Source organism: Maylandia zebra, unplaced genomic scaffold (assembly GCF_041146795.1).
Source record: "Maylandia zebra isolate NMK-2024a unplaced genomic scaffold, Mzebra_GT3a scaffold16, whole genome shotgun sequence".
NCBI lineage: Eukaryota > Metazoa > Chordata > Actinopteri > Cichliformes > Cichlidae > Maylandia > Maylandia zebra.
This window is the reverse complement of record NW_027490046.1, coordinates 39867-56243: the sequence shown is the minus strand read 5'-3', so window position 1 is coordinate 56243 and position 16377 is coordinate 39867. Positions and strand designations below refer to the sequence as shown.

The window sequence follows — 16377 nt, the reverse complement described above, 5'->3', positions numbered from 1 at the left end:
ACAATTAAACCAGCGCAGTCTGAGTCAAAATCCCTGATGTCGCTGTTAGCTAATTTCGGGCAGTTTGTCCAATGTCTGTCCATTCTGCTGACAGCCCTAAAATAAAAGCAAGGGTATAAGTGTATTTAGTCGTGTATTTATTTATATGCCTGAAGAAAAAACTTCTTACAGTTTTGATGCCTAAGCTTTCTCAGTACTTGTATCACTCTCTGCAGTCGCCATTACAGAAATGTCACATGTCGCCATTTTGAGTACTAGGCCTTTAACATTTTAAAAGAAGGCATAAATTAGGACTATGAATAAGTCAGCTGTGTTTATGCTGTAAACTACACTACTGCTAGTTTTGCTACTACTGATGATGATGACAATGATGACGTTAATCGTAATACTTTATATGCTTTGGTAATACAGCCAATCAAAACGTACAGGAGAACATGCGAAGGAGACGCATTCCTCCACGGGAGGATGCAGTCTGTCATGTTTCTGCTGGAAGGGACAAACTGGGACTTGATATCCACTACATAAATGCCTTCAAAGGTAAGTTGGTCTTTAGTTTGGATTAGATTTGGAGTTTGTCACTTTGTCTTTTGTCACTCACTTGGTATGCCTCTGCAATTCAGGTCGGGGCATTTTCACGACTGTTCCATTCCAAAAAGGAGACTTCCTTTTGGAATACAGAGGTAAACTCATAACAAAAGAAGAATGTGAGCGGAGACACAGAGTTTATCATGACAGCCTGAAGGTGTTCATGTTTGAATTCAAGTTTGATGGAAAACTCTGGTGGTGCATATTATATCAGTGTAGTTTGATTAAGATTAAATGACACATTGCTTTTGATTTATGAAAAAAAAAAGCTTCCTAACTAACTAGTTAAGCTAATACTTTTTTGCCTAACCCCACAGTGTGGATGCATCTCAAGAAGATGGGTCATTAGGCAGACTTGTCAACGACAACCACATCAGTCCAAGTGCTAAGATGAAAATATTAAATATCAATGGAAAGCCCCATCTATGCTTATTTGCAAGCAGAGACATAAGTCCAGGCGAAGAAATAGACTATAATTATGGTGACTCGGATTGGCTCTGGAGATGCAAGGTATTTCTACAATTGTACTTTTTGGAACTGATAAATTGCATACCGTAAGCCATTTTTACATTTGTACCTACTCAAATTGGCTTAACGTGACTTAGGGCATCTAGTTTTTCACTGAAATTGAGTATCACCTACTGTGCCTGGGGTCACTATAGCAATGCAGCCGAGCATCCAGTGATATAAATGCCACAGCAAGCATGGACGTCAAGGTGACAAAATGCCTGCTGCTCAGTCTATACTTTAGTGTTCAATTCAGGGATCACGCTGTTAATTTTGGTCGCTATTTCAAACATTTCAGAGTTTCAAAAATGATGGCTTGGATTTTCACGAAGGAGGCGCACTCATAACTTATCGAGTGACACCATTGACCAGCCACCTGGTGGCATTCAGTCTATGTCAAATTTTCTGATCACTTTGGATCACTTGGAACCTTGGTGCAGTAGTTACTGAAAACTACATGGTACTATAACCTACTGGAAAAACAGGGGTAGGTACTAATGGAAAACAGGCAATTGTGATGGCTGCCACATCAAAGCCCTCTAAAAGCACTAAAAAAATATCAGCAGGTATGCAGAAATAAAAAAAATGGCTTTCGGTTTCTAAATTTTAACAGTGATTGATGTTTAATGTGATTCTACACAGCAAAATCTCCAGTGTTAAATTAACACTGGAGAGTGTCTATAAGGGTCCACTGTGTGGACCCTTATAGACAGTGTTAAATACAACACTGTTGAGTGTTAAATTAACACTTTTGACAGTGTTATATGTTTAAAAGTAACCTAGTCAGTTTTGAAGATTAACAATGGCTAACACTGAGCAGTGCTGATTTTCTAACACTGGAAAATAACTCAAAATGTTAGAAATATTCCAGTGTTAGAAAATCAGCACTGCTCAGTGTTAGCCACTGTTAATCTTCAAAACTGACTAGGTTACTTTTAAACATATAACACTGTTAAAAGTGTTAATTTAACACTCAACAGTGTTGTGTGGACCCATATAGACACTCTCTAGTGTTAATTTAACACTGGAGATTTTGCTGTGTAGCCTCTTTAGTTAGATTCATTTTAAATTTTGGCCCTCGAAGATAAATGGGCCCTAGTGACAGTTCGTTGCTGCTACAGGTGATTGTTTTACTCCTTTAGCAATGGCTTAAAAAATAAAGAAATCACACTGACTATTTGTCTCTTAATCATAGGGACTTAAATTCTCTATACATGACAGTGAATATTTTAAAGACATTAGCTTGAAACTTATCTTTCTCATACAGTTTATTTAATGTTTCAAAAGCCTCTTCAAAAATGCACTGTATATTCATTTTCTATCTGTTACACACGAAGACTGAGACCAGCCAGATTCAGAAGACTGTGAGCTGCCTAAAGCCGCAACCAAACAGCTTTCCAAACAATGATCTGGACCTGAAACATCCAGAGCCTGAAAGGGTAAATATAATCCAGTGTACCACTTAATGAACTAATAATTTAATCTATCATCATTCTTTATGGATGCTGTGTGTGTGTGTTTGGCAGTCACCTGGGTGTGATGTGATTTACATGGACCGTGGCTTGTAGGTCCTTTTCATTGTTTCAAAGTGCAAGTCTGGATAACATCTGAGTGTGTGTGTGTGTGTGTGTGTGTGTGTGTGTGTGTGTGTGTTAACCACCCAAATGTGACTTAGGAGGACCACACTGTTATTGGGAGACTCCGTCAAAGTTTGCTTCATGGTGACATCACTCTGGTTTTAGGAGGGGTCTTCTTGTATTTTTTGACAGTTTGACCTACAGCATGCAGAACTGACTACATGTGCTTTGTTTCTATGTTGAAATGGTTTGAAACTCAGGCTTGAACATTAAGATAGATAGTGTTAGGTATTTTAGTACCATGGTAGCATTTACTGGATATTGTTTTATAGTGACATTATGCAGGAAAACTCTGTCATTCAATAAGGCCCCTTTGTTTCAGTGTTTTTCTCTTTGACCCAAGAATTGATGTGTGAGAATCACAGGCTGGTACAAGGTTGAAATACCACAGAGATCACTCCCTCAGCTACATTAGTTTCTTAATCTTTTAGACGCCTGTTGAAGGCCAAATGGTTTGTTTCAGATTTCACTAATGAAAGAACTCTTCGTTTTGTGCCTTGAAAATATGTCGCTGAGATAATCACAATTGTAGCTGAACTGATAAACTACACAAAGGATGCTTCTTCACCCAAGGGCAGGAAGACGCTGCCTTATCTTGGTCTGTACTGGTTTAAACTGATAAATCTGCTGTCTCATGAATTTTTACCCTCTATATAAACTGTTGTACTTGTGAATAAAGTTGAGTCACTTTGGGAAGACAATCTAAAGCAGTCTCTGTTTTCTTGTTCTCCCAAGCTGCTCCCGAGCTCGTACTAACACGCTGAATGGCATGCTTGAATATTACTTGAGAATATATTTGACTGTGTTACAGACTAAGGGACATTCTCTGCTGATAGGTGAAGGTACATTCTCTGCTGATAGACGTCCACGCCTCGGAGGAAGCCGATCCACGGAGTAGGCCCTGGAAACCGTTTCCTTCAGATAGTACTATACAACTTCTTAACTTGTTTTAGGCACTTTTTACTGCTGTAGTGCATGGGTTCTCTCTGGCTGTGTACTCTGGCTTCTTCCCACACTGTAAAACCTAATAAGTTCACAGAACTCAAAAATTGTTGTGTAACAGATTACACAACAATTTTTTAGTGATGTTTTTAAAAGTTTTAAGTTTAACTACAATAAAAATTATAGTTGCAGTTGCCTTAAATTACCTCAATGTTAACTCATAAATGTTGATATTCCTCAACTTATAATTAGGGAGTAATAAACTCAAAATGTTCAATTTTTTCAACTTAATTAAGGTGGGAAAGACACTCAAAATATTTTACATATTGCAACTCATACGATGTGGGAAATAAACTCAAACTTTTTCATATTTTCTAACTTATAATATGGGAAATAACACTTAAAATCTTCAATATTTTTTAAAATACTGTGGGAAATACACTTACAAATAATTCTAAACTGTTTACCCAGTAAATTATAATCAGCTAAAAGTGTTAGAAAACATGAAAGTAACAACACTAACAATTTAACAACTTTTTATTAAACACAATGTGCTTTTAAAAAGGCACAAACAACAGAGCTCACTCATAAAAAAGTGCTTCATAAATAAAACAAGAGAAAAAGACTCCAAGGGTCTCCATCTCAATTCTAAAATTCAATAACATTTTCAGTATTAACAGCAATTGCAGCTATTAGAACATTGATGCATTTAACACTTACTGTACCTTGACAGCTGCAGCTCACTTTCTTTTTTAAAAATACATAAAAAAAACAGTACTGGTTTCCACTGCTGTACTTATAGGGAACAAACATCAAGGCAGTGCATTTACGTATTAGGCAACAGAACATTAAACATGAATAGTGAACTGAACAGTCATTCATCTTAAATGTGAGGTAGAAGAGGCAAATGATTAGGAAAAAAACAAACAAAAAAGCTTCCTCAATACTCAGCTTAACAAGTAGTCCATTCTGAGTGATTCACTCATTGAACAAATCATTCTTCAGCATCAGTAGACGCCCTTTCAGTGGTTTGTTGTCCTCAAGGCACATCACAACCTTTTGGATAAATGTGAATGTAAGCTCAAGTTTCTTTGGGTATTGTAGGTCTAATGCATAGATGTACCCAAAGAGCAGGAGAAATGACTCAGCCAGATTTGTGGGACCATTCACAAGTATTTCATCCTCAACGACAATGCAGATGCTTTCGGGACTGAAGAGGGCCGAATCAGTTGTGTCATCCGTGACAACTGTCAGCAGAGCCACAGGAGTGTCAGTGAGGTCTGGACCATCTGCTGACTGCAAAACAAAAATAATACAAGAATGAGTTCAGCCCCACAAGGACACAAATCATGCTATTGATTAGAGGTGTGAATCTTCATAAGTCGCACGTTTCTTTTAGGATTATAATGTCAACGATTTAATTTGATATTGCGATACATCATGATGCATTACAATAATCTTAATTTGGGTTTGGTTTCAAAACATATGTGCAAATAAATGTTTTCAATAATAAATATATGCCAAGATATTTGTTTTTGTTATTTACCAAACATTTCTCTGACCACAACATGGCACCTCCAAAAAAATAGAACACTTGAATTTTAAAAAGGGAGATAGTTTTTATCTGCAGATTTTTTTTGTATAATAATCTTTCAACTATTTTCATGTTTTCTGGTTTATGCGTAACAATCTTCTTGCAATCTTATTCAACAATAGTTGATATATGGGAGAAAACAAGTCAGATGAGGACTGTGTTGAACATCCTTCCTGATATACAGTGGGGCAAAAAAGTATTTAGGCTACGTTCACACTGCAGGTCTTAATGCTCAATTCCGATTTTTTGATCAAATCCGATTTTTTTGTCTGCTCGTTCACACTACAAATAAAATGCGACAGCAAACGCGCTCTAGTGTGAACGCTCAAAGCGGCCCGCATGCGCAAAAGAAGATGTCACACACAACGCGCTCTGTTTAGACCCAGAGCAACAGTATTGTTTGACTGATGGCCCTTAATATAAAGACTTCGGACTTCACGTTTCCCAGTTTTTGCTTTAAGTTATTTTGTTATTTACATAATAATGTAATTAACCTAATAATGATCCTTATTGCTGTTTAAGAGAGGAGCGGTGCTTCAAAGGATAGTTGCAGATTTCTGTCAGAATCTGCAGATTATACAGTACAAATAAAATGTTTACGTTGTCTTCCCAACAGTTTCACTAACATCTACACTGGATGGCCAGGAAGCGTTCGCGATGTCTTCTCGGGCGCTTCTCTGGCGCTGATAATTGGCTTCAGTGTGTCGGTGACGTAAAAGGCGGATTTAATGCGACTTGACCGTTCAAACAGCAGTCGCTTTCTAAAACATCGGATATGTATCGGATTCAGTACCACATACGAAAGTGACCCAGATCGGATTTGAAAATATCGGATTTGCGCCGTTCACACTGTCATAGCATGATCGGATATGGGTCGCATAGGGTAAAAAAAAAATCGGATTTGATGCGCTTTCGCCTGCAGTGTGAACGTAGCCTTAGTCAGCCACCGATTGTGCAAGTTCCCCCACCTAAAATGATGACAGAGGTCAGTAATTTGCACCAGAGGTACACTTTAACTGTGAGAGACAGAATGTGAAAAAAAAATCCATGAATCCACATGGTAGGATTTGTAAAGAATTTATTCGTAAATCAGGGTGGAAAATAAGTATTTGGTCAATAACAAAAATACAACTCAATACTTTGTAACATAACCTTTGTTGGCAATAACAGAGGTCAAACGTTTACTATAGGTCTTTACCAGGTTTGCACACACAGTAGCTGGTATTTTGGCCCATTCCTCCATGCAGATCTTCTCGAGAGCAGTGATGTTTTGGGGCTGTCGCCGAGCAACACGGACTTTCAACTCCCGCCACAGATTTTCTATGGGGTTGAGGTCTGGAGACTGGCTAGGCCACTCCAGGACTTTCAAATGCTTCTTACGGAGCCACTCCTTTGTTGCCCGGGCGGTGTGTTTTGGATCATTGTCATGTTGGAAGACCCAGCCTCGTTTCATCTTCAAAGTTCTCACTGATGGAAGGAGGTTTTGGCTCAAAATCTCACGATACATGGCCCCATTCATTCTGTCCTTAACACAGATCAGTCGTCCTGTCCCCTTGGCAGAAAAACAGCCCCATAACATGATGTTTCCACCCCCATGCTTCACAGTAGGTATGGTGTTCTTGGGATGCAACTCAGTATTCTTCTTCCTCCAAACACGACGAGTTGAGTTTATACCCAAAAGTTCTACTTTGGTTTCATCTGACCACATGACAGTCTCCCAATCCTCTGCTGTATCATCCATGTGCTCTCTGGCAAACTTCAGACGGGCCTGGACATGCACTGGCTTCAGCAGCGGAACACGTCTGGCACTGCGGGATTTGATTCCCTGCCGTTGTAGTGTGTTACTGATGGTGACCTTTGTTACTTTGGTCCCAGCTCTCTGCAGGTCATTCACCAGGTCCCCCTGTGTGGTTCTGGGATCTTTGCTCCCCGTTCTCATGATCATTTTGATCCCACGGGATGAGATCTTGCGTGGAGCCCCAGATCGAGGGAGATTATCAGTGGTCTTGTATGTCTTCCATTTTCTGATGATTGCTCCCACAGTTGATTTTTGCACACCAAGCTGCTTGCCTATTGTAGATTCACTCTTCCCAGTCTGGTGCAGGTCTACAATACTTTTCCTGGTGTCCTTCGAAAGCTCTTTGGTCTTGGCCATGGCGGAGTTTGGAGTCTGACTGTTTGAGGCTGTGGACAGGTCTCTTTTATACAGATGATGAGTTCAAACAGGTGCCATTCATACAGGTAACGAGTGGGGGACAGAAAAGCTTCTTACAGAAGACCTTACAGGTCTGTGTGAGCCAGAGATTTTCCTTGTTTGAGGTGACCAAATACTTATTTTCCACCCTAATTTACGAATAAATTCTTTACAAATCCTACCATGTGAATTCATGGATTTTTTTTCACATTCTGTCTCTCACAGTTGAAGTGTACCTCTGGTGCAAATTACTGACCTCTGTCATTTTTTTAAGTGGGGGAACTTGCACAATCGGTGGCTGACTAAATACTTTTTTGCCCCACTGTACACCCTGGTTCTCCTTGAGTTCTGAGCAATGTCATATGGTTGATGCTGAGGCCAGTACACTTACATCACAAGTCCTGAATAACGTGGAGGCATCTTCACGCAGGTACACAGGAAGTGCACGAAGGACGAGGGCCCGTCTTGTATTTACATCATGCTGTTCCTAGATGAACACACAATATCTATTAGAATAGTATTTACACAAATGCAGAGTAAAAACAAAGTGTTGGATAGCCATGTTCTGATTGTCATTGTTATAGATCAGGGGTGTCCAAACTTTTTGTGTAACGGGCTAAACCTGTCAATCTAGAAGGGTAACCCAAAAAAAATCTAAAAATTTTGAATAATTCAAGGCAAAATTCTCTAGTTTCTTTGTATTTATTTTTTATTTAAATTGGGACACAAATTATAAAACTCACCCACTGACAACTGGTGAAATGTTGACTCTCTGTAGCGCTCTTTGCAGTCTGATATCTGTAAACAATATGTGCACAAAGACGACTTATTAATGTTCAAAAACATTTCTTGCACAGCACACACACACAAGTAGTCAGCTGATCTCATCTGATGCAGATCTGCTCCTTGATCAAGTGACATTTGTCCGGATTTTTGGCACGAGTGACGTCGAATCAGCACCGCAGCTGGATGGCCCGATTTACATACCCAGCGCAGCTGATACTCACCACAATAATTTACTAAGATTATATGCACTCCTGTTATTAAGTCCAGTTCAGTCTGTTAATGTTAACCGTTTCAAACTAATGTTGATAGGTGTGTTGCTAAGCTTAATAACTTAAATAACAAACTTGAAATTTACCCGTCCTATTTTCCCTTTTATTGTTTTTTCTCTGTGCTGTAAATCTTCTGTCTAAGAAGAAATTTGAGGCTGCTGTTCTGAAAATAAGCTACCAAAGCTTTTTCTGAATGAATCAATAAAGATCCATTTATGGAAAGCTGTGATGAAAGCAGTTTTGTCTTTAATTATATTCAACAATATAACATATTCGACCACTTTTAAGTGATTTTGTGATCTTTAATACACTTTAATACACTAAAGTTAAGGTTATTTACCTAATTTCTAGTAAGTAGCCCTCAGTGAAAAAAGTTTGGACACCCCAGCCTTACAGGTTAGGGAGTATTTGTGATCCGCACAGTCTGCATCAATGATTCTTTCTTAGCCTGGGAGCAGAACGCGGCTCTTTATTTTCATTTCATTTCAATTTATCTAGCAAAGATCGATAGGGTCTGGCTTAAAGGTGTCAAGGAGGCGCCTCAGTCTGGCTGGTTGAGCCTTGTCGAATTAGCGCGAACAATTTAGCTGAACTTCGTTCGTAGCACCGAGTTCGACCAGTGTATAATGTTAGGCTGAATCAGGCGATGCATTTTTCCGCAAGCCTTGACTTGTAGAGCTCGCTTAGTGGAATACCCCTCTAAACTGTTAAAAGGATTTCGAGATTATCTCACAACCACACATTTGAGACTACGAAAAAATACAAACGTGTCTAATTACCATCATGATAACACACTCATGTTGTTTATTATTGTTCGCTTCATGCTAGCACACACACACAGCTCAACAGCGTAAACTACTGACTGTGTAACACGGACACTTATTGAAATAAGTATACTCACAATACGCACGTACGTTACCGGCGAATACGACAACCAGTGGAAAGTTTTAGTAGAAAGTTCAAATGCATGGAGCTAGAACTGCCACCGTCAACTTCCCGGGCAAGAATACAATGCATTATGGGAAATGTTGTCCCCCACGGAAAACCGCCAAAACGTTACATCATTCTAATTTGAAATAACATTACGTATTTGTCACATTAGAAAACTTCTAAAATTACAATTACTTGGATTCGAATTCATTTATAACAAACATTCACTGTGCACAAAGTACGAATATATTTCCAGTAAAAAATAAAAAAGAATGTTTATCGAAATTAAATTTAAACAAAACAAAAACACGTTAGACTTACCAAATTTAGGGCAGTTGATGAAAAAAAATAAGGTGGTGGTCGTGGTGGGTTGAAGTTGGGGACTCTTAATCCACACGGGCTGGCCAAAACTTCCCCGTATCAAGGTAAATTCAAGATGGCTGACTAAGCTTTCCTGAGGGAGCGACAAGACTCCACCCACCAGAACGTCACTAATATATGCTTCTTAAACTTTTTGAGCGTTCCAAAAAATTTAGCTAAAAAATATTGAGCCCTATTCAATTAAAGCTGCATAAAAGCCAACAGAGCTCAATACTTTATAGTTTGCTCAACTACAAAACAACATTTGAGTGTTATGAGCTTATTAGTTATGAGCTAGAACAACTGTTAGGGATTACAGTGCACAGTCCAAAGATGTAGCTTATGGGGTTAGGTTAACTGGTGATTCAAAACTGCCCTTTGGTGTGAATGCAAATGCTTGTCCTTCCATGTTAGACTGGTGATCTGTCCAGGTTGTACTGCCCTATGGTAGCTGGTATAGGCCCCAAACCTGCTTGCTACCCCACAATCCTGATAAGGATAAGTGGAAGAGGATGGATGATTGCAAAGGAATCAGTTGTTAATTATTGTAGCCAGTATTTTTTTCAGAAGAAAAAATACCCCCCCCCCCCCCAACACACACACACACATCATTCTTTATGGATGCTGTGTGTGTGTGTGTGTTTGGCAGTCACCTGGGTGTGATGTGATTTACATGGACGAAGTTTATTAGTTGATATCTGCAACTGAATTGAAAACACCTCACCTTTCCAACTGTCCAAAACAAATAAATGTTGCAATATTTTGCTAACAGTTTCACAATCATCGTCTGGTGTGCACAACAATATCATCTTTGGACAAGTGCATTCAGTGTGTGGGACCGGTTTCCTCCCTCAAGTGGCTTGGGTATAAGTGCAAAGGTGAGACATTTAGTGAATAGGTACAGTGTATAGTAAAAAGCATTAATAGAGTTCAACAAGTTAAGACTAGCTGAAATGAACACTGCTCCCTTTTTAATTAATGGGTGGTCACGTCTAATTAAAGAAATGTAGTATTACCTCATTGGTGCAGGACCTTGTAAAAATGGTATACTTGGGATTGTCCTCAATTCCCCATTCCATAACATAAACTGCTCAAAATAATAAAGGGAACACTTAAACAATGCGATGTTACTCCAAGTCAGAACACACTTCTGTGAAATCAAACTGTTCACTTAGGAAGTAACACTGACAACCAGTTTCACATGCTGTTTTGCAAATAGAGTAGACAACAAGTGGAAATTATAGTCAATTCACCATAATAAAGGACTGGTTCTGCAGGTGGTGACCACAGACCACTTCTCAGCACCTATGCTTTCTGGCTGATGTTATGGTCACTTTTGAATGCTGGCGGTGATTTCATTTTAGTGGTAGCATGAGACGGTCTACAACCCACACAAGTGGCTCAGGTAGTGCAGCTCATCTAGCGTAGCACATCAATGTGAGCTGTGGCAAGAAGGTTTGCTGTGTCTGTTAGTGTAGTGTCCAGAGCATGGAGGTGCTACCTGGATGTGGAGTAGGCCATAGGAGGGCAACAACCCAGCAGCAGGACCGCTACCTCCACCTTTGTGCAAGGAGGAACAAGAGGAGCCCTGCAAAATGACCTCAAACAGGCCACAAATGTGCATCTGTCTGCTCAAATGGTCAGAAACTGACTTCATGAGGGTGGCTTGAGGGTCCAGCGTCCACAGGTGGGGATTGAGCTTGCAGCCCAACACCATGCAGGATGCTTGGCATTTGCCAGAAAACACAAAGTTTGGCAACTTCGGCACGGGCACCCTATGCTCCTCACAGCTGAAAGGAGGTTCAAACTGAGCACGTGACAGTCTGGAGATGCCGTGGGGAACGTTCTGCTGCCTGCAACATCCTCCAGCATGATCATATTGGCAGTGGGTCAGTAATGGTGAGGGGTGGCATTTCTGTACCTGCCAGAGAGCCTGACTGTCATTGGGTAACAAGATGAGGTCCTCGGACCCTTTGTGAGACCACATGCTGGTGCGTTTGACCCTGGGGTCCACCTAATGCGAGACGACACTGGACCTCATGTGGCTGGAGTATGTCAGCAGTTCCTCCATGACAAAGGCATTGATGCTATGGACTGGCCCGCCTGTTCCCCAGACCTAAATCATGTCTCACTCCATCCACCACAAACTGTCCAGGGGTTGGCAGATGCTTTAGTCCAGGTCTTGGAGGAGATCCTTCAGGAGACCATCCGCCACCTCATCCCGTGCATGCCCAGGCATTGTAGGGAAGTCATACAGGCATCTGGAGGCCACACACATTCAACTACACACTTTCATGCCATTCAACTACCTAAAGAACAAAGTATTTAATAAGAATAATTCCTTCATTCACATCTGGGATGTCCTTTTTTTGGGGGGGGGGGGGGGGGGGGGGGGGATTAGCAGTGTATGTGTAGTCATTAAAATATCCTTAAGTGTGAACAGTTTGGTTTTTTTTTTTTTTTTTCAGCATTTGACATTACTGCAATGCTTTGACAAAAAACTACTTCACTTAAATAGAACTGCAAAGCTAAATTAAGTCTATCAAAATGTGTTTCAGTTTGTTTAGGGGTCTGGCACAAATCTTGCCTTACAAAATTGGCAAATCAGAATTGCCACCAGTCAACACAGGTGTGTATCCCATTCATATTTGGCTTGACTTTGTTTTTCAGTTTATTTTTTACCTGTCTAAAGTATTGATCAATTAAAATAACTTTTGTTCTTACATTCCAGAAAGAAGAAATTTCTGAATATTCAGGGGAGGATGGATTGCCACATTCAGTTCTGGATCAAATATCAAGCGATGATGATGGCAACCACAGCATATCAGAAGAAGAATATGTGCCAGATTCAGAGTCATATGATGAAGATTCAGATGAAGACATCTCATTATTGCCAAGCACATCAAAAGGTCTGCTATGCCAAAATGACATCTCCAAAGCGCATGAACAATCAGATTCAATGAATTTAATCCACAACTTGACAAAGGACAAGCCACAAGATAAAAATGAGCTTTGCGAAACTGAATCAGAAAAAATGACTTTAAGTAAAAGAAATTACTGCTATTTTTGTGGCAAACCACAAGCTAAAATTTCCCGCCACCTGAAAACGCACAAAACGGCTCCTGATGTTGTGCATGCATTTTCCCTGCCTAGAGACTCAAACGAGCGTAAAAGTCTGTTAGAGAAATTGAGAAATAAGGGAAATTTTAAGCATAATGCTGCAGTTTTGCATGGTGGAGTGGGACCACTGAAAGTGAAGAGAAGACCCAAGATTAAAGCAGTAGAGGGAAAGTTCGCTCATTGCTTTTATTGTCAAGGGATGTATGTTCGCAAGGATCTTTGGAGACATGTCCGCAGATGTCCGAACAAACCAAAAGATGACACGGATAAAGAACCTGGAAGAACCAAAGTACTCGGCCTGGCTTTAACTCTGGAGTCTCAGTGTTATCCGCAGGTGTCAAGTGGAGTCTGGAAGGTTCTTGCTGTTATGAAACAAGATGAGATTGCCTCAGCTGTGCGAAATGACTTTACTGTTATTCAGTTTGCCCAGTCCCTCTACAATAAACATGGACAAGACCCTACAAAGTATGATTATATACGACAGAAGCTTCGTGAAGCGGGACGTTTGTTGTTGTGTCTGCGCACAGAATTCTCAGTGCATAACATGGAAGAAGCTATTAAGCCTGCTAATTTCCAGAGAGTTGTGCAAGCAGTAAAGAAAGTTTCAGGTTTTGATGAAGAGACACTGTCATACAAAACTCCAAGCCTTGCGCTGAAACTGGGACATACACTGCATAAAATGTCTGACATTATCCATTGTCGTGCCCTCATGACAGAGGATGAAGCCCTAATCAAGTCCACTGATGCGTTCAAGAAGTTGTATGTCTCCAAATGGTCCGAGATGGTGTCTCACCGTGCCTTGAACACATTGAGTGAGGCAAAGTTTAACAAGCCATCAACATTGCCCTTTACAGAAGATGTTCGGATTCTCCATCACTACCTTCAAAAATCTGCAGAAAGTGCCTTTTGCAGCTTGGAGAACGAAGCCACAGCTCAGAATTATGCCCAACTTGCACAAGTTACACTCTCACAAATCATTGTGTTCAACCGAAGACGTTCTGGAGGGGTTTCAAAGATGCGCCTCAAAAGTTTTCTTGAAAGAGACAAAACAGCACTCCACACAGATGTTGCCATGGGGCTCTCAGAAATGGAACAGAGACTCTGTAACTATTTCTGTAGAATAGAAATAATGGGAAAAAGGGACAGAAATGTTCCAGTTCTGCTAACACCAAGCATGCTGGATGCTCTGTCACTATTGGTTAGTAGGAGGCCTGACTGTGGTATTTGTGCCACTAATATCTACCTCTTTGCAAGACCCCGATCAATGAGTCATTACAGAGGAATGGACTCCTTGCGTGTTCATGCACACCAGTGTGGAGCAAAGCAGCCTGAGTATCTAAGATCGACACAGCTCAGAAAACATGTTGCCACACTCTCACAAGTCCTTAATTTGAAAAACAACGAACTTGATCAGGTTGCAGATTTCCTGGGTCATGATATCCACGTTCACCGCGAATTCTACAGATTACCAGTTCCCACAACACAGCTGGCCAAGATTTCCAAACTGCTTTTAACACTGGAAAAAGGACATCTTTCCCAGATCCAGGGGAAATCACTGGATGAGATCAAAATAGAAGGTTTGTATTGAAAGGAGCAAATATTAGGGCAGTAGTTGAATATTATGCTTTATCAACAGAATTAAAACCTAAAAGCACAGACCATTCTGTTAAATGTCCATGATTTAAGGTTCTTGAAGTCTATTGTTTCATCACTTTGCAACATTTGGCAAACTGCAGAGTGGTGGCCTTAAATAGTAAAACTATGTACTATAATTTCCAGTATTTGTTCTGTATTTTGTCATATCTCGTTGTTAATGTGAGGTTTTTGGGGGGGTTGTGTTTGTTTGTTTTTTTGTTTTGTTTTTTCCCCCCCCACAATTTCTCAGATGAAATTGCATTAAGTGATGCTGAAACAAAGGACAGTGAGAGTGAATCAGATGATGATGACACAGCACTCACAATGTCGGCGTGTGGCACCAGTGAGCCTGTACATGCAGTAGCTGATTCCACAAACACAGCGCAGCTCCAAGACACTGTAGATTGTGGTAAGTTACCACTAGCTTGGTTTCTGTGGATAAAATGTTTGTTACAAATATTAAAACTTAATCAAATTGTGTAATCAGCAGATGAAGGACCACTCACAATGCCTGCAGCAAGTGAGACTGCTGCTCCCTCTGAAGGTAAGGGGTGCAGTTGGTTCTCTAAGCTTATTATTGTTTCATCACTTTGCAACATATGGCAAACTGCAGAGTGGTGGCAAAAAGTCACTTGGATGAGTGACAAAATGTTTCTCCAACTGAAAACGCTACGTCCAGATTAACAGAATCAACGTTTTGGGATTTACTTACCTGGATGATTGAGCATGCATCAAGAGACTTTTATTCAACTTTTTATTCAGTCTTTTATTCACAGCGGAACACTAAATGTTGTCTCATTTTAGAAATTTGATAAATTTTCAAAGAGAATTTTAGCTCGTTTTGATATTGATGGTAGCAACACATTTCAGAAGTTAGTACAGGGTAGCATCCATTCTTTTAACAAGCAAATGTTTTTTGTTTTTTTTGTTTGGTTTTTTGTTTGTTTTAACTACTACTACTTTATATATCTTCCAGAGAAAAATGCTGCTCAATCCCACAATTCCTGAAGAGCTCCCAAAAACATGTGGTCCAAGGCTGAGGTTGCTGCAGTGATGAGGCATTTTAAAGACCACATAAACGAAGGGAAACTAGCCACCAAAAATGAATGCAGTCATTGCAAATTGGTAGAAGATCCGGTGTTGGCAGGAAGAACAGTTCAAAACATAAGAGATTTTGTAAGAAACAGAGGATTAACTGCAAAAAGGCAGAAAAAAATGAATTAAAATAACTGTTTAGCCAGATGTGGTTTTACATCTTGGTCAGATTGCCAATTGTTGTTAACACTGATGTTCTGTTTAAAGAAAAAAAAAAGTTCTTGTTAAATACAGAAGCAGTTTGTATTTCATAATTTTTACATTTAATTTATTTAGGGTTTTTTTTTGACGGGTTATATTTAAAATAAAAAATTATAAATGCATATTTTCTCCCCTTAATATTTACCTTTAAACTATTAAAATTCATTTTAAATGTTTTTAATTTTTCTGTTTTCTATATTTTTATATTTCTGTGGGAAGCGTGGGCATTTTTGTCCATAGATTTCTTTTTTTATTTATGGTTAAAATTAATGTTCAGATCCAAGAACACTAATAAAATGATGTTCCAGTAATCCTGTGTCCTGTCAGATGTGTATTCATGGTAATGATGAGCTATTTAAATATTACATCATTGTCCCTTTAAAGACCCAATATTGTTTTTTTTGGACCTCATAAAACACATTGTTGTCAAGTGGACAATGTCTCCAGAAAACACAATAGAGTCTGGTTGGTGTGTATCAGTGTATCTAGACTTCTATAGGGAGTGTATGAGGTCTGAAGTGA

General features: G+C 39.6%; 3 long non-coding RNA genes across 3 annotated transcripts; 2 read left to right on the top strand and 1 right to left on the bottom strand.

Moving 5' to 3' along the window:
• The first annotated feature begins 404 nt into the window (after positions 1–404).
• Positions 405–2526, top strand: LOC143416129 (uncharacterized). The gene is made up of 4 exons (XR_013096482.1): positions 405–537; positions 621–783; positions 903–1095; positions 2430–2526. It is a non-coding gene; the product is annotated as an uncharacterized LOC143416129 (long non-coding RNA).
• Positions 2527–4190: 1664 nt separating this feature from the next.
• LOC112432072 (uncharacterized) lies at positions 4191–9904 on the bottom strand. The gene is made up of 4 exons (XR_013096481.1): positions 9766–9904; positions 8203–8257; positions 7851–7946; positions 4191–4967 (listed from the first exon to the last, which is right to left on the bottom strand). It is a non-coding gene; the product is annotated as an uncharacterized LOC112432072 (long non-coding RNA).
• Positions 9905–14128: 4224 nt separating this feature from the next.
• LOC112432073 (uncharacterized) lies at positions 14129–15773 on the top strand. The gene is made up of 4 exons (XR_003022798.2): positions 14129–14501; positions 14810–14968; positions 15047–15103; positions 15536–15773. It is a non-coding gene; the product is annotated as an uncharacterized LOC112432073 (long non-coding RNA).
• The last annotated feature ends 604 nt before the right edge of the window (positions 15774–16377 follow it).